Consider the following 24,783-nt stretch of genomic DNA (forward strand, 5'->3'; position numbering starts at 1 on the left):
TGTTACCATGTATTTATTATTTACAATGAATATTTTTGCATTAATTTAGCTGTTTTTACCCAAAATTGGTTAATTAAATGTATTTCATCATTTTATTATTCATTACTTTCATTAATAATTGGTTGATTTCTTTATTGTAACCAAAATTTTAATATTTACCCAATTTATCCATTATATTTTAATTAAAAAAATGAGAATATGTGTTAATTTATTATTAAATATACAAACATTGATCAATAATTTATTATTTTTGTTCTTATACCACCAAATAATTGTTGATTGCATTTAAATCTATTACTGTATAAAATAAAATGAGAATTAGTTTTTTTTAATATTATTAAAATAAAAATTTTACATATGTTTTCTTAAAGTTTTTTTTTTAAATAATTTGTTAATTAAGTTAAATTAGTTATAATAAAAAATTAAAAAGAGAATCAACTAATATTTATTAATGAAAGAAAAATGTATTTATGATTGTTCAATTACAGTTAAATAATTGAAATAATGATTCATTTGAAAATTATGTTGACATTGTTTATTATTCAAATGTATAAAAATTCATTCAAAAATTATTTTATATTAAAATACAATTAAAAATATTATAGTATTTAATTAACTATGTTATATGTATTCACCTTTATAGATGATTATAATTGAAATAACTATAAACAATATAATACCATGAGAATTACTTTATCTAAAACCAATTGATTTAAATAAATGCTTGGTTATGGGCATAATTTGTTATAAATTATACCATTAAAAAAATAATGTACTATTGCACTATTTTATTAATAAAATAATCACTTTAACATATGCATTTAAAATATTAATATTTTTTTATTTCATGATTAGATAATTATAATCAATTATTCATTAAAAAATTAGCATGAAGGTTTACTCCCCAAAAATTTTTTTTAAACCTTATTCTGTAATAACACGGCCCACTATCGAACGCTTCGGTCCCTTGACCACCAACGTTTATGCACCACGGCACCACACGGACAGTTCAAGAACATCACGTGCATTTGATTGTCGGCATTCCGACATGGCTGCGGCCCCTCCTGCCGTTTAGCTACGACCGGCAAGGGAGTGCTAACGCTCGGCGAACACTCGCACTCACGTAACACACACTAACAAAGATGCAAACCGGAAGTGTTGACAGTTGATCAATGACAGCTCGGCCTCCTAAATCACATCAGTTCGCAAACACCGGCTCGGCCAGCCAAAAGGGAACTCGGGGGGGGTGTATTTGCACTCACAGCTGTGAGCCGCACTAGGAAACCAGACTGGACCGCCGACAAGCTAGCAACTATTCACCGGATCAATCTTTCTCCATTTTCACACTGTCAGTCAAAGTTTTCCCTGTGAGAATGGATTGGTGAAAAATAAATCAGGGATGGTAATATAAAAGTGTGAAAGGAAAGACAGGAAAGGGGTCACGCCCTTGTGGTTGAATCCTTTGCGGGGTTGTGCTCAGGGGTTAAACACAGGGACGGAGCTTGACATTTTTTCAGTGGGGTGGCCAAAACTTCGCAAATTAAAAATGAATATTTTACTTCAAATGAAGAGCACTGAAACATTTCAAATCTTGCATTTATTTTAGCAGCATTAAACCAGAACATGTGTGCGTCACTAATGACGCACACAACATTTCGATTATCCACACACTCAAACCAAATCAGTGTAACATACATTTTTTTCCCCCAATGAGGTGGTCCTTTCAGATCATTTTAATTGACTAAGTGGTCTTTGGGCTGCGCCAGATGACATTAAAACGAGCCGTAAATGTGAATAATACAGTAGACTGATGATGAGCCGCTGAATAAATCTTCTTTATGTTCTTGATAACTGTACAAAAAGTTGGCCATTAAAGAGATTTAAAGAATTTGATGGCGCATTTGGCTTCTGTAAGGCGCAAATTCATAAATTGACCACATTAGATACACCTCATATAAATATCAAATGTGAATTATATCTGGGGAGTTTAACCCTTTATTATTAAATTAGTTTATAATTCAAAAGAAGACTATGATGTTGATCAGCAATGCTGCGCATCAAATCCAAAGCTATTAGAAATTATCTCAGTGGCTCAATATATTACCTATTTTCCTTTATTGTATTGGTGTCTACACAACAACAGGAAAAGAGAACTGTGAAGTTAGTGTAAGTTACTCGGCAAACAAGTCATCCCGCCATCCCAAACGCACTAATCGCTCTTGATTGCGTTAATATTTGGATGTGGAAATTGTCCTTTTCCCCTTCCTATTGCCTCTTGTTTGTTTTCTTAAGCGCCCTCGTCCTCGGTCTGCGCATGTTTTCAGTGGTAGTGCAGCATGAAGGCCAATTAGGGTGCACACGGCGCGAGCGTGCATGCGTGTGTATTGTGCCACTAATGTAGGGGTGAGCAAAGTGTAGCTCGTGGGTCACTAATGGCCCGTGCCGTTCTCTAAATTGGGCCCGCCGAGCATTTACATTCAAAAGTGTCCTGTAATATTGAGCGGTATTGTTTTCCCCAACATTACTTTATTTATGGATTCGTTCATTTTTTATCTCAACATTTTTTTTAAACTTTTTTTTTTTAAGTTAAATTTCAGCTTTTTCATAGATTTTTGTAAACAATATAATAAAAATGTCAGTAAAAATTATAAATTGTGCATACAAAAAAAATGAATAATTAGAACATACGAAATTAATGATAAAGTATAGTAATATAAACAGTGGCAATTATGTTTACTTTAATTGTAAAAAAATAAAATAAAATTTTGCTTTAATATTTTTAAATTTAAAGTTAAATTTAAGTTTTTTCATTGATTTTTTTGTAAACAATACAATGGAAATGTCAGCAAAAATGATAAGTTGTACATCCAAATAATATTGTAAAATTAATAATTAATAAACATCAACATAAAAAATAAAAGAAAGATAAAATATAAATATAAACAATGTCAATTACGGTTATTTTAATTAAACTAGTAATAAAGACAATTAAAAATATATAAATATGTGATATGAATAATTTATTAAATGATCAGCTGATCAATTGTATTGATATTAATCCTCCTATTGTGTTACGGCTCAAATTGACCAGTTTGGAAAATCTAAAAATAAAAACGTTCTTTTTTTTTTTTTTTAAATGAATGAAACCGTTTCCCTCTGTTTTTTCCCACTTTCGTTTTTTTTTTAATGTACAAAAACATTGCATTATGCAATATTTTTGGGCGATTAAATATTAGAGCAGGTCACATTGACCCATGAACATTGTTAAGAGGTTAAGAAACGAAAACAGGAGAGTTAAGCAATTCAATCAAAAAGAAAATAGAAAAATAAACACATTTACATGAGCAATCATTTAAATTAATTAATAATGGCCAATTAAATTACATTTTTATAAAATTAGAATACAGATAGTGATTTATTATATTATTGAAATAAACAATTTTACATATGTACAAGTCAATTTAACAACTTTGTAGACATTGTATTAACTAATTGTTTCATTAATTATCATTAAGCTAAAACCAAATAAGACTAAAAATTGGAATAATTACCCTGTTATTTCCCATATAGAATTGAATTGCATTTGATGCGTCTCATGGATGTCGAGTGTCAAACACTCGTTTCATTCACACGCGGCTTTGCAGTTGTTTGGCCGAGGCGGCCATGTTTGTTGATGTTGTAGCGAGCCGATTTCAGGCCTGTAAAAGGAGACGTTTGTTTTCTTTGCAGACCGTTTAGGAAAGGAGTGACGACCTGAATCCACCCCCCAACCCCACCATCCTCTGTTCTGTCTCCGTTTGTCCAGAAATAGCGCTGAGATGGGAGGCGGGAGATAAAACGGGGGAAACATCAGCTGAGCGATGTTTATTGTGTTAGCATGTTTGTTATGCATTGTATGTCCTGAATAAATAAAGAAAGTGGGAGGAAAAAAAACATACAGAATTACTGGTCACTTGATTAGGTACTCATTCATATGTTCTTAAATGTTGTTTTCCATGCCTGAGATTTGTTCACACACCAAGTTGACATCTGCTACCATGACTGACAGCCACGTCACATAGCATAAGGCAGTATTTAGCAAACAACCAATCAGAGGAGTGCAAATGTGAGACCATTTAGCACAACCAATCAGAAGATGGAAAAATGGAAGGCAAGATTTGAAGTGTAGGTGCAGGTGTACCTAATGAAGTGTCCAGGTGTGTAAATTGAGCATGATGGAGCGTGGCGTTTGGTTTAAATGTTGTTTGGGACATTATCTTGAAGATCTTACAGTGTGATTGGCCCAAAGCCTTTAGCGCTCTTATCTGTGCCTTGCACTATAATGGCCCACTTCCAATCAAGCTTGTGTTCCTCTGATAGCGCCACAATTTCCTCTTAGTCACCCCAACGGCTCGCTTTGACTTCCTCTCGCTCAGCATACACAAGGCCCCTCGCTCTCGCTCTCAGCCAATCAGCCGCCAACAAGCGACATGATGTCAACGGCGCGGTGCGCCTAGTTGGCGGCGTTTCCTGCTGACTGGATGGCGTGCTTGAGGAGCGACAAGTTTGGCAGTTTAAACGCCAGCGTGACTGACGACAATGATAATGGCAGTCGGGTTACATCAGCTCAGGTCAGTTGAGGTAATCACATGACACTTTCAAACCACAGCATCACGTCATGTTCGCGGCCTTTCAAGTCCTCGTCATGTCACGGCGCGCGGAAATAAAGCAGACTCTGTTCCATCGTTTAATAATTTTTCCATCTTTTTAAATGTATTCAGACCTACTCATTTGTTTATTAATCCAGTCATTCATTAATATATTGATGAAGTCATTCATCCATCCATTTGTTCCGTTATTCATTACTCCACGCATTCATCCATCACTCCATTCTGTCTGACATAATTTGTTCATCCATTCACCCAGTCATTCATTAAAAACATTGAAATTAATTAATCTATGCATCTGGTCATCCATTGAATATTTCATGCACTCATCCATCACTGACATTGTTTGTTCATCCATTCACCCAGTCATTCAATAAAAAAGATGAATTCATGAATCCATCCATCCATTTGTACGTTCATTCATTATTCTATACATTCATCCGTCACTCAATTCTTTCAGATATCCTTTGTTCATCCATTCACCGGTTTATTCATCCAGTCAATCGTTAAAACATTGATGATTCAATCCATCCATCCATTTCTTCATTCATTCATTATTCCATTCCTTCCTCCATCATTCAATATTTTCAAACTTCCTTTGTTCAGCCATCCACTCATTCAACCATCTTAACATAAATTCATTCAATCATTCAGCTATCTAGTCTTTCATCCATTTTATTGTGCTCATCCGGTCCATCTTTGTATCCATTTTCCCCATTCATCCAGCCATCAGTTAATTCTACCATAAAATTGTTTCATTTGGCCATTTGTTCATCCATTCATTAATTTATCGTTTCATTCATCAATCTATTAGTCCATCCAGTATTTTATTCATGCAGCCATTAATTCAATCCATTCAGTTATTCATTGATTTATTAACCCATTCATTCAGCCAACGATTCAGTTTGTATTCCATCAGCAATCATTTGTTAATTCATCGCTCATCTGCCAATTCATAGATTCACTCATCCATTCATTCATCAATTAGTAAATCCAGCCATTCATCCATCTGAGTCTCCATTTTGTATTACATTTGTTCAACAGTCATCCATTCCTTAATTTGGTAAATCAATTCATTCAGCCATCCATGTTGTAGTCCAATCATACAGTAATTAATTCATTCAACCGTATATCCATTCATTTGCTTGTTTATTCAGCCAACCATTCATTCATACATTATATAATATCCATTCAGCCATCACTCATAGAATGTATGGCTATGTATCTATAAAGATTAGCTAAGTTATGCCCATCCGACAACCTTTCACCCAGTCATCCAATCAACTATCCATTCATTAATTCATCCATTCATCCATTCCATGTACCGAATGCCATCGATTCATCCATCCCCCATGAATTCATCCTTAAACTATTTTCCAATGCATCCACCCCCCTTCCACATCCCTGATGACAGCCCGGACTCAGCTATGCGAAGCATTACACCGCATCACCATTACAGCCGACTCATCTTTTGGCTCGCATTCAGCGCTCTTGCTCCTCCTCGCTGTCATCACGACAACGAGCCAAAGACTTTTTGGACTCTGGACCTTGAAGTTAGCAAGTTTGCAACAGGAGACGTTGTTAGCGGTGTGTCAGTGTCTTCCTGTGCGATGTGCGGAGAGGCACCATGGATTCCCAGGCGACGCCCACAACAAACAAAGTAGCGAGTTTGGCGTATGCGTGTTGTCGCGTGTCGCTGTGACACACGCACTCACACAAGGACGGCTCATCCCAGGCCACCGTCAGCGCAGCACTCGGGGGAAATCTTGCCGTGTTCCGCTCGGTTGGGAATCTCCCGCCACATTCCTGACGTAGCTTCTGGCATGTGACTTTTATGAGCCATGTTGGGAATCGAGTAAAAATACTTTGTTACTGTAGTTAAGTACATTTTTCAGGTCCAGTGTTCCCTACTTATTCTACACTGTTTATGCGCACTTGCCAAAGCCTTGTCTAATGTAAAACTATTGCTTTGCCGCCATCTTGTGGCGTTTTGATGCTAAGAAACTGTTGGAGTGTGTTTAGGAGCTTTACTAAGGTTTTGCTGCCATCTTGTGGAATCTAGAGGACATTTTAAAACCTGATCATGTTTTATTTTTGCTCCCTGCATTTGAAAACAGATATCTGTACTTTCTGTTCCATACTTTAAGATTTCTGGTTGTGTTTTGTGGCATCCTGAAAACAAAAAGTACAGTATATGATCTGACAAAGAGCATGCAGAAATGTGTACTATCTTTTTTAGTAGGTAGAAGCAGTTTTGTTGTTCACGGTGTCAACAAAGTTACAGAAATGTATCGTTTTGATGGCACAAAAGTCAGAGCAAATGCTAGCTAGGTTTTTTTCTTCTTCTTCTCAGTACATCGACTATAAAAGTTAAGAGATAGAATTGTGTTCAGATTTGTTTTGTCGTGCCAGGTGTATTGTGTTCGCAAAGCTATGGAAACATTGTTTGTTATCAGCAAATGCTAGCTAGCATTAATGTCTTCTCAGTTCATGGAATTTAAAAAAGTGCGGATAATTTTGTTGTTGTTTTGCCAGGTGTACTGTATTTTGCCAGTTACCAGTTGCTAATTTAGCATAACGTTAGCAAAGTTATGGAAACCCATTGTTGTGATGGCATGAAAGCCTGAGCTAATGCTCGCTAGCTTCTTTTTCTTCCCTTACTACAAGCAATAAACAAGTTAAATGAGGAAAAGTATGTTCTGTGTTGTTCAGCCAGGTGTTCTGTATTTTTCCATTTATTAGTCCCTAATTTAGCTTTTTTTTTATTCTAATGCTAACTAGCCTTTTTCCTTCTCAGCAAGCAATAAAAAAGTTAAGTGTAAAAATATTTTGTATTGTTGTGCCAAGTGTTGAAAAAAGGTACAGTGGTACCTCGGAGTTTGAACACAATTCGTTTCTGTAAAGTGTCCGAATTGTTCAACCTACGAAAAAAAAATTCCCATAGGAAATAATGTAAATGCAATTAATCTGTTCCCAAGCTCCAAAAACAGAAAATTCCTATTTTAATTTCTATTAATGTAAAAAAAAACAAAAAAAACCATGTACTTCTACTTCAGTACACCTCTACTGTAGAGTTAGTCGGGGGATCCAGTGTCGCCATGGCAACTGACGGACCCTAGAGTCAGGTGACATTAAGGAGAACATTGGCGTTCTGGCACCTGCTGCAGGCTCTTTTCAGGGGCGGAATTTAGTTAACTTAGCTCATACAGAAAAACGATTCCAGAACTTGCCTCATCTCTCACATGGTTTTAATCACCTTGTGCTACAAGGTCGCAGGTTCTGAGAGAGAACAGCGGGTTGTTGAACCGCAACTTGTGCCAACAATGAGGAAGAGAGCAATCCAAGAGGGAAAAAAAATTAAATAGAGTATTGATGTATTTATCCACCAATGGCCGCTATCCATGCATCAATACTGCTCATTGGAACGCCACACAAGAAGAAGACACTCCTCAATGTTGTGCGCGGGAAAAAGAAGGGCAAAGCGTCGTGGGAGAAGTCGCTCGGCGTATCGGACACACCAACTCAACAAAAGGAAATTTTCTTTCCCATCTCAACCAGCCGGAACCGCCGCCGATGTGGGCCTTCACAGCATGTCCATCAACACCGCTTTCCCTGCTCAAGGCGGGCGCGACGGGATGGATTTGTTTGCATTCTCGCTGGGGTCGGAAGTGTTATTTGGGTTTCAAATTGGTGACTTGAGTTGATGGGAACCATGTAAGGAACCTGACAGAAGTACACTAGCATGTATAATCATGTACACCACAAGGTTAATGACAGATTTTTTTTTTATTATAAATTTTCGAGCTTCATTCAAGTCTATTGTCAGCTTACTTACTACCCTGGTAATTCCTCAACTTTTCAGGTTTTAATAAGAGAAATATGAAATTAAATGCATATGATTGATAAAGAACACAACAGGATGCCTTTGAAAAGAGATTTTGGCCTTTGAAAAGTGGTGATCTAATCACTCTGGGGAAGAAGTAGAGCTGCAATATTGAAATGAAACTTCACAAAAAGATGTTCACTCACTCAAATTTCCCTCGAGACAAAAACACATTTAAGTACTAAAAAATATATACCATACGGTGCTTTGAAAAGCATAGTTTCACTTTCATAGTTTGTGTCAAGAGTTCTGCATTAACAGAGAAAGACAAAAAGGCATACATTAAACAACAGAATTCCCCAACACTGCACTGGAATCACAAAGCATCACCGTATGGACCTGAGCATGAACAACAAGTACAACCTGGCCAATCGCCAGCCCTCATTCATGATGCATGGAGGTCAATTCCAATCCTATATGTTTTTAATAAGATTATACTCTACTTGTGCAACTATGATCCATGTGATGACCACATCAAGCATCACCAACAGCAAATATGACCACAAAACCAGACCTCATAATTTAAACCAATAAATAATAGAAGCAATATCGTTGCAATCCACAACACATCATTATAGCTGACTTGGCAAAAAAATAATAATAAAAATACGCCAGGTGCATGGTATGGGTCTGTTGTGCTTATATATGATATTAACAACATATTGAGGTTTGTATAGTATCGTTTTAAATCAATATGATTAAAATCCACAGTAAATTCTAAAGTCAGCTACGTCATGTAGGTCATGAGGCTTTTGCAGTGTCAATTCTCATCACTCAAATCAAATCGTTCAATTTTTTCTTTACTTTTTACCCGTTTTGGTGATAAAGGCCTCAACATTACTATTAACACAAAAATAGCTACTACAATAAAATGTAACAAAAATGTAATTCCAAGAAATGTCTGTTTTGAGAGATCTGCCAGGGCACAATCATTTTGTGAGGTGGGCGGGGGCCCCTAGGGTCCACCCATAGCAACGGGTGTGACTACAACAATTATCACAACAGCAGCAAAAATAAAGGTAAGCCTTACAGTGAAATAAGAACACCAACAACAATGATAGCGCAAGCGACTGCAGCAACACCAAAAATAGCAAAAATAAATATACAAAAACAAAACGGTAGCAAACAATGACTGCAACGGTTGGAGCAGCAACAATGACAACAGCAACACCAGCAGCAACATCAACAACAGCAGCAGCAGCAACATTAACAGAGACCGAAGCAAGAACAGCAACCACTTCTGTGGCAACACAATAAAAATACAAAAAAAAAAAAAAGAAAAAAGAAAGGAGTGAAAGAATAAGAATAAAGTTCAGTGTTCTTCAAATCAGGGGTGTCAAACTCATTTTAATTCAGCTAAGTGTTAAATTGTCATTCAGATTAACGTTAGTGCGGCTTTTAGTGGGCAAAATTAGCAACAAATTACTTCTTGTATTGAAAATTTGGCACTGAACGTGTTCTAATCCCACTGGCCGGTTGTGGCCCACGGGCCGTGAGTTTGACACCCATGCTTTGTTGTGTTCAGTTGGATCATTGAAGAGTGTGGGCAAGGTTTGACACCAAAATGGCCGCCAAAACGGAAATGAAACGTTTATCTAGCCGAATGGCCTGGCATTTGCGTGTACGTGTTTATGTGTGTGTCGTCAAGCCTGAATGAGAGAGAGAAAAAAAAGTTGCTCTTACTTTTATGTCGAACGTCTCCCAAACAGGCAGGTCACAAGTTCCTCCAAGCAGATTTGCTGATTTTTCTTCCAATGTTGCTCACCAAGCTAATCCAGGGAAGGTCATCGTTGATATCCGTCAAGTGTACTTTTTTCTCATCTTTTATTTTTTTCCTCCTGGTTTCTTATTCACTCTTGGTGCCATGCGGCCAAATCCAATTCACCTGCGTGGGTCACCTTGTAGCTGCTCCTAACTTTCTGTATGTGTTTCAACATTTCTCACGCGCACCTGTGTCCAAATCACACGAATTTGTCGGCTGCATGACGTCACTCCCGGTGCGATTTGACAGCACGTACGGACTTATGACTGATTTACACTTGAATGGATTGTATGTCAATGTGCGACTGACAAGCAGTATTGACAATCCATTCATATATAAATCCGTGCGTGCTGTAGAGTCGCGTCGGGAGTGACGTCATGCAGCCGATTAATTCTGTCTTGTGAATTTGGACACAGGCACCCAGCATTGTAAAAGATCACACACCTGTTTTAAAAGGAAATGTAATGTCCATGCATACATGACAATCATTCAGACCAATATCTTAATTTGAAACCCTAAAACTTGTTGTAAACCTTCCCCCTGCCTTGATACGTCAACACTGACACATGCTGGGTAAATGTTTTCCCTATGTTTTAATAAATACAAATTTTTATTATTAACATAACGTGTCTTCTGACGTTTTGGGTGCAGTTACAGTTTGGACTGTTGGCCCGCTCGCCTCCTTCCATCACGTTCTACAAGCACATGTTGGATGGGAACCAGTTTGCTTGCAGTGTTCAGTCTCACTTAATCCCCTCTGGCTGCGAGCGAACAACAGCGCCGTGTCCATGTCGTCCACCTCCCAGAGAGGAATTAGGTCATACTTTTCCCCCACAAAAATCATCCAATGATGTATTTTCATGTTCTCTGGGTTGCGCACGTTTCAACATTGTGTCATTTACAGGCTTAATGATGTACTAAAAAAAAAGAAAAAAAACTGAAAATGAACTGTTAGAGGGACCGATAGAGATCTGCTGCATTCTCCACCAAACACCAGAGTTTACTTACTGGCCACCAGACATAAACACATGGAGGTGGTGTAGGGGTCATTTAGATACAGCGCCATCATTAGGCCCGCTCGGGTTCACTGCCGATGAGTCCCCGTGCGCCCGAGTGGGGAACAGTGCAGGCCAATTACATGTGCTGCAGTCAACTGGCAGCAGAGCAGGAAATGAGGGAGGAAGTGGAGGTGAAGTCTGAGATGCGAGCCAGCCGCCAGCTTTGGATCGAATGTGAGACGCCGAATCACAAGATACCACTTTGTCCGTGTCCGCCAGGACAACGGTCCATCGGCAATTATTCCATCTGCTAGTACCGCTATTGTTGCATTTAGTGTCATAAAAGGAAGAAAGTATAATATGGCATTTTCCATAAAAAAGCCAACACTGCATCTGTATTTGGAAATAACTTTTTTTTTTCTTTAAGGTATGTACAGCATCAAAGTATTTATGTTGCACTTTCCTAAAAAGTAGAGACATTATTGAAGCTGTACTTTTCTAAAGAGAAGACAAATATAAATGCTGTACTTTCTTATAAAGAAGACAAACTATCTTAAAATTTACACAAAAAAAAGAATATAAATATTGTTATTGTACTTCCCTAAAAAGGGGACAAATTATTTCGTAATTTCCTAAAAAGAAGAAAATACATTGTTGCACTTTCCTAAAAAAAATAAAATAAAAATAAAAAGGCACTGCTGATGCTGTTTTTATTTATTTATTTATTTTAAAGAAAACAAATACTGTTGTTACACTTCAATAAAAAAAAAAGAAGACAAAGTATTTTGTAATTTCCTAAAAAGAAGACAGCACTACTGATGACGGTCATTTGTCAAGAGAATTATTGATGATGTACATACCTAAAAAGAAGACAAAATATTTGTTGTACTTTTCTAAAAAAAAAAGACACACTATTTTGTAATGTCCTACAAAGAACAATATTAATGTTGCACTTTCCTAAAAAGAAAACAGACTATTGAAACCATACTAAGAAAGAAGACAAACTACCATTATTGATGTTGTACATTCCAAAAAAGAAATGGTGGACAAATTCTAAGTTACATACAGTAAAAAATATATATAAAAAAACACTTTTAAAGAGTTCAATAATTCAACAAAAATTCACATTCAGTCTGTCCTTTTTTTGAGTAAATAAAACCTTGTCTTGCTTTGTCTGTATTTATTTACTTTCTTTGGCAGCGCATTGAGGTAGCGAGTTTGTTACAAGTTTTATTTTGATACCTAATCGCCGATAAAACCATGCCAGTCAATTCTCACAGTTGACCTTTCAAGTTCTTACGTAATTCTCTCCATGTTTCTTTTTGTTGTGTCTGTTGAGGATGACTATTTTCCAGGTATTAGTCAGACCCCAAAGTATTCCAGCAACCTGTATTTTCATGTTGTTTCATGAGAGCGTTCCAAACAAGATGCTCGCACAGTGTGTCGTGTCCTCAAGGTCAAGCCAGACCTTCGGGTCATGTGATGAAGGACATCCTGGTCCAAAAAGTTGGGACGACTCAGTCAAAGATGTGGATCAGCAACCTGGTGATAAGAGCAAAGGTAAGGCCGACTTGCTCATTTTTTTTGTTGCCGTTATGGTTTGCAGATGTCTTCCCCCGCGTAGCGTCCCCCGCGAGTCATTCCTTGCGACTCTCACAGGGAATCCCACGTCCACTTAGTGTATTGTCTTCATGGAAGACTCACTTGCACCGCTGCGGTCACGCTCGCGCGTCTCAAGGCTGGCTGCGGGCCAGAATGTGAAGATTGCTATCGGCCGTTCAGTCATTACAGATGTTCTGTAAATAGCAAGTCGGCGAGAGGAAATATCTCCCATCAAGTCACAACACACACACACACACACACACACACACAAATAAACACACACATTTGTCAGGATGTGTTATTTAACTGCGGCTATCGATGAAGTTGTTTCGCGGCAGACTTTAACGAGCCTCGTGGTGGATTGCAAAATCATTGAAGCAAAATTCATGTGAGGAAGTTTTCTGTACTTTCTACTCATGCGCAAGCTCACCCAAAAATTGATATTTTTTGAAAAATTTGGCCAGTTTCAGTTTTTCCCACCATGGCTGAAACTGTCTTTAGATTTTTCGGCACAGAGCGTTGGGTGTACAGAATTCCCACAATGGAATCATTTACGTATAGTGTGTAAACAAACACAGTGAAGCCCAGCCTCTGGCTGGCAGATGTCATGTCGAGCATTTAGTATGTCATGGTTTGACAGAATGTGAAACTTTTAAACTGGTTTGAAACAGCATTAGATCAGTGCTGCATGAGAAAACAATTTCCAGTCTCTCTCAGGATAGCAAATGCAAAAATTTGACTTTCGAAGACTCTGGGTGGAATTGCATGAAAAAAATTAAAAAACAGTATTGATGTGGCACTTTCCGAAAAAGACATGGAGTTTGCACTTTCCTTAGAAGAAGACAAAATAATGATACGCTTTATATATATAAAAAAAAAAAAAAAATTGTGTTGCACTTTCCTAATAAAAAAAAAGGTTCTTAAAATGAAGAAAATATCAATGATGTGCTTTCCTAAATGAGGCCTACAATTAATGCTGTACTTTCTTAAAAAGAAGACAATTATTGACGCTGCACATTCCTGAAGTGATGACACACACACATTCCTCAAAGAAGACAAATTGGAGTTGCATTGGGCTAAAATGAAAAATATTGATATTGTGGCTTTCTTAAAAAGAAGACAAATTTATTGCGGTTTCACTTCCCTTAAGACCAATTATAGATTATGCCCATTCCTCAAATAAGACACATGGTTTCTCTTCTTTTTAGGAACGTGTAACATTGATTAGAAAAGTGCAACATTGATCGTTTGTGTTTCACATTCTTCAAAGAAGGCAAATTGAAGTTGCACGTTCTTAAAAAGAAAACAGACGATTTTTTGCACTTTCCGAAAAGGCCCCATGATTGAACATTCCATAAATGAAGATAAATTATTGATGCTTGCACTGTCCTAAAAAGGCAAATGATTGTCCTGGTGACTGATGTTTTACTTTCACTTTTAAGTACCATTGCCTCCCTAATTGACGTGGTCTACGTGGTCTCGTACGTCCATCCCAGGTGATGTGCAGACGCAACTGTGGCGGTCGGGTATACTGTATTATTTGCAGCCTCAGCAGCAGCGCAGGAATGCTTGTGACCCTTTGACAGCACACACAACAACACACTCCCAGCGGCTGCAGCACGGTCGTTAATTCCCGACAAGCCGGGAGACGACGCGGCTCCGCTCGCCCAGCGTCGCCGAGCTCCACCTGAGTTTACTCAGGGAATTAAAAGAGCTTCTCATGGATCTTCATGTGGTTTCCCTCACATCAGACAAAAAGGACGTTTTAGAGCATTTCGGTTTGATTAGAAAATATGGCACGAATGTGCTGCTTTGCTGGCTGGGAAAATAAATGGTCAACCACATGAAGACGTCTTTGTTAAGGTTAAGAGACCACATGTGCGGCACAAAGTGCAGAGAAACAGATGTTGCGCTGCAGTCCCTGCGAGCAACATGGCCGCTTTCTGCCTGAGTGGGGGACTGCAAGCGGCGACGTTCCCGAGTCTTGAGGATTCCGGAACACCAAAGTTGATGGTATTTGAACCATGTGACATCCGTCAACTTTGGTGCCAGTGATCAATGTGTGTACTCTGAAACAATATGAGACCATGCTGACTTAAACGTGTCCATGTTACAAAGTGAAACTGGCTTCGGGGCCTACATTTTCAAAATTTTTTGAAGAAACGCAAACCAAAAGCTTTAAACCATAATGGAGCACATTATGACTTTTTTTGTGGCTACTTATAATTGCCAAACCTACTTAGTGTCATGTTGCTAAGTGAAACCGGCTTTGTGTGGTTAATTTGCCCCAAAATGTAAAGGATTCCTGGAAATGACGAAAACAACCCTAAAGTGGCCACCTCAAAATAAAATGAATGATTTCCTGCGTCTTTTTAAATAGCTTTTTGAGACTTTTTTTGTGGGTCTGCTCATAATCTACCTACCAAATATGTCGCCAAATGAAACTGAATTTGGGGGCTGAATTTTCAAAAAATTTTAAAGACCAACCAAAGTGACACCAAAATGGCCAAGTCTAACTACCATGGCGGACTTACTGTGTATTCTCAGGCATGGCTTCTTTAGATATTTTGGTGAGTCTACTTAATATAGATTGGCCTACCAAATTTCATGTTGATAAGTGAAACTGAATTTGGGAGCTGAATTTTTTTAAATTCAAAGAATTAGCAGAACAAAACTAAACTAGAAAGAACCAAAATGGCCCAAAAATGGCCACGTCAACCAACAAAACATATTTTTGGGCATGGCTTCTTGAGACTTTTTTGTGGATCTGCTCATTATAGACATGCCCACCAAATTTCATGTTGATAAGTGAAACTGGATTTGGGGGCTGAATTTTAAAAAATCAAAGAATTAGTAAAAACAACTAAAATTACCCAAAAATGACCATATCCAACCGACATGTCAGACTCACTGTGCATTTTGGGGTATTGCTTCTTGAGACTTTTTTTGTGGGTCTATTCAATATAGAAATGCCCACCAAATTTCATTTTGATAGTGAAACTGGATTTGGGGGCTGAATTTTTTTAAATTCAAATAATTAGCAGAACAAAACTAAACTGCCCCAAAATGGCCAACCAACATGGAAGACTCACTGTGTATTTCTGGGCATGGCTTCTTGAGACTTTTTTGTGAGTCTGCTCAATATAGACATGCCCACCAAATTTCATGTTGCGAAGTGAAACTCCCCAAAAACTGTGGGTTGGAGCTGCTGAGCTTAAAAATGATAACTACATTACACAGTCTGAGGATGATCTGCATGTATGTCCTCACTTCATATGTTCAGGTGTGTCCCACATTGGTGGTCTGTGTATGCGCGCGTGCACAGCCTCACTGTGAGAATCCGGCCCAGTGTTATTGTACACGTGGTGGGCTGGCCATGAAGCACTCCCACTCCTCAAATAATGGGAACATTAAATATTTGGCCCACATTATAATCATCCATTTCCTGAACTAATCACAGGAACACTGAAAGTAAGCAAACGAGCCGCCAAACGATGGCATTTAGCGATTGCGAAGGTCGGCGCGCCCTCCTTGCGGCGGGCCGCCCGTTTAGCATTTAGCTCATGTAACTGTCAAAGTCAGCATCTTCAGCGGAAAGCGTGCCATGCGGATCCTTCGCCCGCGCCAGATGCAGCGTGAGGATCAAAGAAGGAAGGGATATAAGACTATAAACACGTGGACGGCCGCTTGTGTGTTAAATGGAGTCGCTCCAAGTCCGTTCACAACTTTCCTGTTTACGCCAGGCGAGAGTGGCCTCGGACCGCCAGGCGAGAGATTGGGCGGGAAGGGCGGGTTCAAGTCATGAGGGGAGGAATAAAAAAAAAAAAAAAACTTGTTTTGTGATAGAATAGAAAATCCGACTACTAAACCACTGAAAACAAGACTACTGTAAAAATAAAAAATAAAATATTTTTAAAAATTTTTTATTACTGTAAATTTAAAACCCAAAGTTGCACAGAAAAATAAAATGAAAAAAAAGATGATTTTAAATTCCCCTAAAATTGTGGAACTACTAAAATATTACTACCGCAAAACCCCTAAATTTGCGCAGGTTAAAATAAAATTACGGTAAACCTCTAAAAAATACACAAGTAAAAATAAGACTACTTTAAATCAGCTAAACTTACAGTTTTAAAAAAACGTCAACGCTCCACGGGCAAAAATAAGATTACCGTAAAAACTCATTCCACCCAGAATTGCACAAGTAAACAACCAAAGAAAAACAACAAGAAAGTTCATCTGGGTCCAGTTTGGGACCACAATCCACCTATTGAGCACCTCTGTCCTTTCCATGAATCGAGTCGAGCGGCGTTCCGCTCGGGTCTCGCCTCAGCCCACCAGCACAATAACAGTATTCATGTTTAACTGCAGCTGGCTGGCAGCGCTTTAGCCTCCTTTTCCTCTTTATTAGTAACAATATCCTGCACCGTGACACGCTCCCCCCACAACCTCCCCTGCTCCTCCGACCCCTCAATGGCAGCCAGGTAGAGCAAAAAGGTGGGGCCTTCCTTCCTTCCTGCTTTGTGACATGTTTAGTCCAAAAAATGATGGCTTCTCTTTGTCGCGAGCAAAGCCGCTCAGTTTTCTCTTTCCCGCACACACAAAAGGAACTCTACAGTGTCGCCATGGAGACACTTTGCTTATGCTTGAAATAACATTGAGACACTAATTAAGGATTATTATTTTTTTGCTCTTTCAAGTCACTAACATGCAAAGACAAACATGTTGCGTGATTGTAGCGTGTTGTTTTCTTTCCGACACATTCGAAGTGACAAGTAAAGAAAATGGTGGAGTTGTTTACTTACATAGCCAATTTAATACGCCAAGCACCTAAAGCATTTGACATCACTTTTTGTTAGTAGCTTATTCCATTTGTGTGCAGCATAACAACTAAATGCCGACTCACCATGTTTGCTTTGAACTGAAACTGCTTTGAAGTCTGCAGACCTCAGAGCCCTCCTACCTTTATATTCAATCAGTAGTCCCATCATTTATTCAGGACCTTTATCCTTCAGTGATTCATAGACCAGTAAATTAATTTTTAAAATCGATCCTACAGCTGACTGCGAGCCAGCGTGAAGTCTTTAGGACTGAAGCAATATGTTCAACATACTTGCACTACCTTAGGTTCCCGAACGAGGTCCAAACAGATGTTCTAGATCTTGTTGTTGTTTTTGCTCTCTCTCTCTCTTTTGTTTAGCTCCAGGTTCCAAAAGCAGGTTCCAGCTGGCATTGTTTTTATTGTAGCTGAAGTGGTTCTCACAAGGACCCGTCATGGTCAATCAATGCAGAATCCTTAATGCACAAACAAAAGAGAGGAGCTGAGGTGAGAATGGGGAGACGCGGCAGTAAAACAGACCAAAATACAAATCAGGGGGTGAAGGTTGGGGCAATAAGACTAGTTGCGTATAAGGTGTGGTTTAATCGAAGCGAGAGTGTAGAAACAAGACTGAAATCAGGATTGGAACATTTCTACAAAGGAATTAGGACATTCTGAGTCCGTCCAGAGAATGCTCTAGAACACGGGTCAGCAACCTTTACTGACAAAAGAGCCATTTTAGGCCAAATAAACAACGAAAAATCTGTCTGGAGCTGCAAAACCTTTGAACATTGTGATGTACGAAACAGTGTGTTACACAAAATATGCAGCATCCAATACTTTGAAATTCACTTTCTTCCACCATTTTGTCTTCTGCTTTTGGATTTTATTATTATTTTTTATTTTTTGTAATTTATCAGACTTCATTTTTCAACCATTTTAGACTTTTGTGCCTTTCTGTCACATTTCTGACATATTATGGTAATTTGTTTCCTCTCTTCTTCCTTTTTGGACATTTTATGACTTTTTCCTTTTTCTTTTGCCTTTTTTGTGTTGAATTTCTGTCATTTTTGTGTGCATTTTATGGTAATTTTCAGTATTTTTTCTGTTGTTTTTGGACATTCATAGTTACTTTTTAACAATTGTTTTTCTACCTTTAAAAAAAAATAATTCTGACTTGGTAATTTTGTGTACATTATTTGGTAATTTTCTGCCTTTTTTCTTTTGTTTTTGTACATTTTATGGTTACTTTTTGAGCATTTTCTTTTCGGCCTTTCTTTGTGTGCAATTTTGTAAAAATAAATACAAAAAATGTATGGTAATTTGATGCTTTTCTTGTTTTTTTTGCACATTTTATAGTCACTTTTTGGGCATTTTTAGGTATTTTCTAAAAACGTTTTCTACCTCTCATCTCTCTTTCTCTGACAACTTACACATTTGGACTCTGATATTATTAAAATTGAATTATTCGTATTTATTTAAAATTGTTAATTCAAATAATATTGTATCTAAAAAAAAATTAAATAAATGTGCAAAAGAAAAAATAAATAATTTCTAAAAAAAAAATTGAGAGCCACAGGGAGCCAAAGGAGAGGGACTAAAGAGCCACATGTGGCTCCAGAGCCGCAGGTTGCAGACCCCTGCTCTAGAAACTGTAGCGAGCGAAAGAACCAGAATGGACTCAGCTATACGCTAAGCCATGTCATACTTTATGAGTAAGTAACAAAACTCTATCTTCCTTACCAAAGACATCCAGGCCTGCCTTTAAACCAAGGAACAGAAAAGGAACTTTTCCAAACTGTTACCGCAAAAACAAATTGTCTAAAATGTCTTGATATGATGAAAAATTGCGATGATTGAGTCATTAATTGACTCTCGCATTACTTTGGTCCCTCTAATTCGCTTTGAAGGCTCTCATCAAGCAGGGACCACATGGGATAACATCTTGATTGTAAGCCAAAAGGCCACAATGAACACAAACATGACATCTTCCATTTAGTCAATCAAGAGCAATGTTGTGGTTTTAAAGTGGAAAAAAAATCCCACGGAAAGCTTCCCTTTGTTCTTTCCGATTCTGGATTCCTCTCTCTCTCTCTCTCTCTCTCTCAAACGAGGGAAACACAAAGCAGCTCTCGGTGTCGTCTCACATTTAACACACAAATGTTTTTGCGCTGACTCCATATGGCAATGAAGAGTCCAGGCGGCGGCTGGCGGCGAAATCAAAAGCGGCGGCGAGGGGCGAGTCCGTTTGTTGACGGCGCACAAACAAAAGCCGACAGGAAGTGCGCACGCTAAATGATGCTAATGTGGCATTGGAGGACTTCCCTATTTCTAAAATGTCTTGTCTACCTGCCAGGTAGAACTTGAACTTACTTCCAGTTAAAAAAACAGCAAAGACAAGAAATTAAAATTGAAAAAAAACCCAGTTGGTTCTCATGTTTTCATTTCCTCCGGCACATCCCACTAATCAGCAACACAAGCGGGATGAGATTGGTTTCTCAGTGCCTTGAGCTCTTTTATTTGAAATGTCTTCCATTTTGCCTCAATGAAGCAAAGCACTGATGGATGGCTGGACTTGTGGCGCGGGCAGATTTTTCCCAAGGCACTTGAATGCAATCTAAGAACAGCAACACCAATGACACTTGCTGGGAACTGCTTAGAGAACCCGACGACTCGAACCTGGAGGACGATCAATAATCTCGAGCTCGGAGGAAAGAATGTGTATCAAGAGTTTGGACTCATTTCACATCTAATACGAGAAGCTTAAGTGCAAAGAACAACTGGCTATAAGATATACAACTGCACATCTACGTACGATAAAGTCAACATGGCTACCTAACTTAAAATAGCCTACCACCGCTAGTTAGAACAAATTCTAATCCCTCCCCAGGTAGGGTTGCATAGAGCGAGGATAAACCCAGCCGCTAGCGCACTTTCTATTGCTTTACTGAACAAAAACGGAAACAAGGGGGTTGTCTCCACGACAACGAGACGATATACCTTGTTCCTTGCCACCAGCCCCGCTGGTACTACTATTTAAGACTAGTGCCGACTGGAATAACCTATGCTAGCAAGGCTTTATCGTTATACTTCAGTGACGGAATTAGAGTGGACAGTCTGATAGACATTAGACTGGGAATTGTCTGATTGGAAGGCAGGATGCCAAAAACGTGATTAGTCGACTTTACACTAAACCTTGATGCAGAGTAGTGAAGTTGACTCGACGGAGAAACAACAGTAACAATCACCAACAACACGAGAGGGCGTGGAAGCGATAAATATAAAAAAAGTCAACAAGTCCACACCTCGTCCTCTTCTCGGATGTTACCCGACACGCAGCCTTTAAGTGCCGCACAATGAATCAAGTCCACGCTCACTTTACACTCGGCCATTGTGTTGAGCGCACACAAAGCGGGACTGGGCCGCCGCGTCGGGCCTTTCACCTCACTGACGCCTGGTTTTGTCACTAGAGGCAGGAAGTGGAGCAGTTTGTCCCCTTTGTGTATTTGTGTGTAGGGAGACACACAAAGGTACAGTGTCATCAGCTTTCACCTTTTGAAAATATATAAAGACGCCATCATTATTCTTTAACTTCCTTCTTTCTTTTTTTTGAATGATTGAGCTACATGAACTGCCCGGCAACAAGCTAGTACTGCTAAGCTACTTTGGCTACGTTAGCTCTGTGAGAACTGTCAAGCTGCTGTTCAAACATAGAAATCTTTAATAATGTTAGTCCTGCAAGAAATGATTGACAGGTTTGTAGCCGGGTCCCATGGTCAGGTCTGATCCGTAGTAGTTTTCATGGTTGTCATGACTCAAGTCACAATAGAGTCCAAAAACTTTCTCCTTAAAAAATCCAAAAGCAAGGAGGGCTGGGACCATATTAGGAAACGAGCATCCTGCCACAGGGGCGTCATGAAGTGGTCCCGTCAAGGCCAGACTGTTGGCCTTGGCACTCACGCTGTCTGAGAACCGACCGGCCCCGCTAACCTCTGGCAGCGAGGCACCTCCGAGACGGGTCGGCCCCCGAACGGGGGTGCCATTGGGAGCAGAAATTAAAAATAGGTGGGGGGAGGTTGCGGGGTACTTGAGGGCCACTAATGAAACAATCACATTCCGGGAGCCCGGATGGCGCTCAAGCTTTGTCCTTTTGAGGCTCCCAGTGAGACTTGGGGTAAATATTTATTCTAAACGTGGGCACAACTCTGCAATGTTGTTGCAACATTAATTATGTCAAAACTGACTTGAGCGATGTGGTTTGTTTGCTGGATAAACAAAAATGTTCTCCTATTATGCCAAGTTGTTTAGTCTTTTTTTAAGATATACGTAATTCTGGTGTGAACTCTTCTTTACATGAGTCAGCTATGGAACCCAGGAGATGTTTTATTTACATTATTGTCAGCGCACGAGTGGACGCTAAGTTAAAAGAACCAGTAATATGTACACCACAACCTGATTTTGTGTCACAAATGCTAATGTTCATGCTCGCCTTCCTAAATTTGATCTGCTCATTTTTCAATCATCACCACGGGCTTGCTAATGGATGCTAAGCTAAAAGGATTATGATGATCCACAATGAGGTCAGCAAGTTTTCTGTAATCAATGCTCATTTCAGTCTTCTCAACCTACAACTGCTCGGCAGAAACCATTTTAGAGCGGTTAAAACATATATTGTTGTTAGCATGCTAGTTGACGCTAAGCTAAAATGGCTACCTAAAGTCTTTTTGAGCATCTCAATATGTACACCACAACAAGGGCGACCTAATTTGTGTCACAAATGCTAATGCTCATGCTAACGTTCCTAAATTTTACCAGCTCACTTTTCAGGCCTCACTACAGGCTTGCTAATGGATGCTAAGCTAAAATGATATGATGATCCACAATGAGGTCAGGCAGATTTCAATAAGAAATGCTCATTTCAGTCTTCTCAACCAGTGTAAGAAATTAGCATACATTTTCTCTAGCGCGCTAGTGGATGCTAAGCTAAAACGATAAAGTGATCATGTCTATGCTAACCTTACAGTGCTGTATGAAAAGGCATCACAACAAGCCTGCTAATGAATGCTAAACTAAAATAATATGTTGATCCATAACAAGATCAACCAGCTTTCTATAAGAAATGCTAATGCGAACATTCTCAACTTTCACCTGCTTGGCGGAAACCATTTTAAGACCATCGAGACATACGTCACCATGTGCTCGCTAGTGGATGCTAACCCAAAAATGATAAAGGGGCTACTTCAAAGCCCCCTCACAGAGCTCCAAATCCTTTAAAGAGCCCGTCCGAGCGTCTCCAAGGGAACACGCCCTCCAATAAACGAGCCTCCACTCTGGCCGGCGCCTGCCAGGAATGTTTTACGTGATGGCGGCGTCTGAATGCAAACACTTTGGGAGGATTGGGAGCGTTCCACAGCGTTTCCACGAGGTCTCGAGACCACTTGGGTGGCACTCGGCTGAGAAGCGAACCCCCCGCAAATGTGCCACAACAATGGCAACCTGATTTGCACCGGCTACATTTGAAAGCCCCTTCAGAAGTGAGTTAGCATCCAATGTCACTCACCGCTTATTTATTGTCAGCAGTCCAGATATTCCCTGGCTTGAAAAAAAAGCCACATCTCGGTCCAGGAATGTGAATTGGCATGGCAGCAGTGGCTTTAAACCTTCTTTTTTATTTATTTATTCATTTATGTATATAATATTCACAGTATTTATCCAGCCAGGTTAGCGCAATTCAGAACAGATACTCATTTGCAACGCTAACCTGGCAGGTGACCTCATTGGAAACCCTCATTTGAAACAATTCCCCTGGCTTTAAACAGTCATTTGAAACCTCTACTTAGAAACCCTACCAGGGAATGAAACCCTCATTTGAAACCTTATCGATAACCCTAATCCTAACCCTTGAAACTCTGTCCATGGCTTGAAAACCTCATTTAGAACCATACACCTGGCTTTAAATCCTCGTTGGAGCCTTCATTTGAAACTAACTTGAAACCCTAACCCTGACTTCACGCCTTCATCAAAACCTTATCCCTGTCCTGAATCTCTTATTTAAAACAATTTCCCTGTCTTGAAGCTTTAATCCAAAATCTTATCATTTAAAAACATCCCTGCCTTAAAACCCTAATTTGAAACCATAATCCTGGCTGTAAATCCTCACTGGAACCCTGGTTTGAAACCTGAATTTGAAACCCTAACCCTGGCTTGAAGTCTTATTCCAAAACCATATCCCTGGTTTAAAACCCCAATTGACAACCATATCCTTGTCTTAAAACCCTAATCAGAACAATTTAAAACCATGTCCCTGCCTTTAAACCCTCATTTCAAACCCTAATTTGAAACTTTATCCATAGTTTGAAACCCGAATTACAAACCTTATCTTGAAATCCTCATTTAAAAATCTATCCCCGTCTTAAAACCTCAATTTGAAACCCTATCCAAAATGTGAAAACCCTACATTGAAACCTCATGGCTGGATTGAAACCCTAATTTTAAACCCCAGTATACAAATCTAATCTGAAAACATGTCTTTGGGTTTGTAATCGTACCCGTGTCTTGGCCTGGTAATGCGAGTCGCCGTGTCACCATGGCCTCTGCGCGGGATGGCAGCCGGGGACTTTGGGGAAGTGGAAGAATTTCCGTCCGTCCGTCCGTCCGTCCGTCCATCCATCATTTACGTGTCAGCATCGCCCACCTCACGCTGACTCCCATAAGTGTCACCGCACACGCACACACACACACAATTGATAGCATTAATCATTGTCAGGGTGCAATTATATTGAATAGAACATCTGTTGAACATGTACAATGACGTGAAGATTCCATCATAACACACGTGTCAGTGTGTGTGCGTGCGTATTGCTTGCGCGTTGTGTACTGATTACAAACATGTTGTTGTTTTTCCGGAGGATTCCGTTGAATAGAGATGCTTTTCCTTTTGATGAGATACACTGATTAGAAGCATATTTAGGACACGCCCCCGAGCAAAGATTGGCTCGTGTTGAGGGTTTACTCCTTTTGGTTGTTGTTGTTGTTTTAGTTTTATACTTTGGTTGCACAAAAGTGTTCACCTG

At 39.2% G+C, this 24,783-nt stretch overlaps 1 long non-coding RNA gene across 1 annotated transcript; it reads right to left on the reverse strand.

The window, feature by feature from the left end:
- Nucleotides 1-12,448: 12,448 nt before the first annotated feature.
- On the reverse strand, nt 12,449-24,374 carry LOC147156868 (uncharacterized). Its single transcript, XR_015091515.1, has 3 exons — nt 24,259-24,374; nt 18,014-18,186; nt 12,449-12,831 (listed from the first exon to the last, which is right to left on the reverse strand). It is a non-coding gene; the product is annotated as an uncharacterized LOC147156868 (long non-coding RNA).
- Nucleotides 24,375-24,783: the final 409 nt, after the last annotated feature.

The sequence above is a fragment of the Leptonotus elevatus genome, chromosome 20 (genome assembly GCF_054856555.1).
Source record: "Leptonotus elevatus isolate MCC_2025b chromosome 20, RoL_Lele_1.0, whole genome shotgun sequence".
Classification (NCBI taxonomy): Eukaryota; Metazoa; Chordata; class Actinopteri; order Syngnathiformes; family Syngnathidae; genus Leptonotus; species Leptonotus elevatus.